The sequence below is a fragment of the Rousettus aegyptiacus genome, unplaced genomic scaffold, assembly GCF_014176215.1.
Source record: "Rousettus aegyptiacus isolate mRouAeg1 unplaced genomic scaffold, mRouAeg1.p scaffold_m13_p_14, whole genome shotgun sequence".
Lineage (NCBI taxonomy): Eukaryota > Metazoa > Chordata > Mammalia > Chiroptera > Pteropodidae > Rousettus > Rousettus aegyptiacus.
This window is the reverse complement of record NW_023416289.1, coordinates 27,044,294-27,046,211: the sequence shown is the minus strand read 5'-3', so window position 1 is coordinate 27,046,211 and position 1,918 is coordinate 27,044,294. Positions and strand designations below refer to the sequence as shown.

Here is a 1,918-nt window from a genome sequence, read left to right as displayed (position 1 = left end):
CGCCTACAGCACCTGGTCTTCCTAGGTGGTCTCCCATCCAAGTACTTACCAGGCCCGACCCTGCTTAGCAGCCAAGATCAGACAGGATCAGGCTTGTTCAGGGTGGCATGGCCATAGATGAGGTAGAGGTATTTATCTGGCCCCTTGTACCTGGGTTGGCCATATGATTTGCTTTGGGCCAACAGACTATGACAGAAGGGATGGGGCACCTGTGCCAAACTTAGGACTAAAGAGGTCTGCAGTTTCTGCTCTTGCTTTTTTAGACTCAGAGACAAGATGCTCCAGCCTGCTGGAGGACAAGAAGACGCATGGAGCCAAGCAATGGCACCTGAGCTGACAGCCAGCACCAACTGCTGGCTATGAGCAAGCAGCTTTGGCCCCTCCGCCCTGGTCCGGCTGTCAGCCACCCTCAGCTGCACAGGTGAGCCCCAGCGAGATCACAGAGGTACCACCAGATTGCCATGTCAGTGAACACAAGAACAATATGTTATCATTGTTTGAAGCCCCTATAATTTTGGATGCTTTGTTACGCAACAAAGGCTAACAGATCACATGATGTAACAACAGACCTTGTCAAGGAGAGAATGTTCTGAAAGCCATACATTCCCCTCCAAACAGCCACCATCTGGTGAAAAAATCTCAGGGAATACTTAGTATTTCTATCATGGGCTGACTTGTGTCCCTCCTCTTCAAAATTCCAGTTTAATTCCTAACCCCCAGCACCCCTGAATGTATTTGGAGATCGGTCTTTAAAAGGTGATTAAGGTAGCATGAGGTCATTGGAGAGGGTTCTAATCCAATCTGACTGGTGTCCTTATAAGAAGAGAAGATTGAGACACAGACATGCACAGAGGGAAGACACAGGGACGAAAAGGCTGTCTATAAACCAAGGAGAAAGGCCTCAAACGAGCCAACCCTGCTAACACTTTGATCTTGGGCTTGCGACCTCTAGAACTGTGAGGAAAATATACCTCTGTTGTTCCGGCCTTCCCATCTGTGGTACTTTTGTGGCAATTTCCTCAGGCTGGGGGCAGCCGTCTCCTCTACACCCCGAAATTGGAAATTTGCACTGACCTTAGCTCAACCCTTATTTTGTCATCTCGGGAGACGGAATGGTTTCCTTTCTCCAAGGGCCCAAATGGGCCTCCAGCCCCAAGGCCACGTGACCCTCCTGCTGTTCACTCAACGCTTACTGAATAAGAACTTAACCATGTGTGAGGACCAGGCAGATCTCCAGCCATTCCTCGTGCTTCCTGTAGGGGTGTGTGTTATTTCTCTCCCTCTCTCATTGGTGAAGGCCCAGAGGGGCTGCTCAATCTCCCTGGGTTCACACGGCTAAGCGGTGGACCTGGATTCCAAACCCCACCTGCAGCCGCCAGCATTCCAGTTCCTCCCGGCAGGAAGGTTTCTCCGCCTCTAAGTCTCTGTGCTCAGCTGCATAACCTTGTGTCACCAAAGATGTCTATATCCTAATGCCTGGACCCTGTGAAGTTTACTTTGTGTGGTATGTTAGTCTCCAAGGGCTGCTGTGACAAAAGACCACAAATGGGGGGCTTAACACAACAGAAACTTATGCTCTCACCATTCCGAAGGCCAGAAGTCCAAAATCAAGGAGTAATTAGGGCCTCGCTCCCTCCAAAGGCTCCAGGAAAACCTCTGTCCCAGGCCTCTCTCACAAACCTCGGTGGCTGCTCCTTGGCTTGTGGCCACATTAATCCCATCTCTGCCTTTGTCTTCACAAGGCCATCTACCCCCAGTGTCCGGGCCTAAATTTCCCTCTTCTTACAAAGATACCAGTGACTAGAATAGGGTCCGCCCTAATCCAGTATGACATCAACTTGATTATATCGGCAAAGACCCTATTTCCAAACGAGGTCACATTCCGAGGATCCAAGTGGACATGAATTTTGGGGGCACA

At 50.1% G+C, this 1,918-nt stretch overlaps 1 pseudogene; it reads right to left on the bottom strand.

The window, feature by feature from the left end:
- LOC118611675 lies at nucleotides 1-119 on the bottom strand (annotated as a pseudogene).
- Nucleotides 120-1,918: the final 1,799 nt, after the last annotated feature.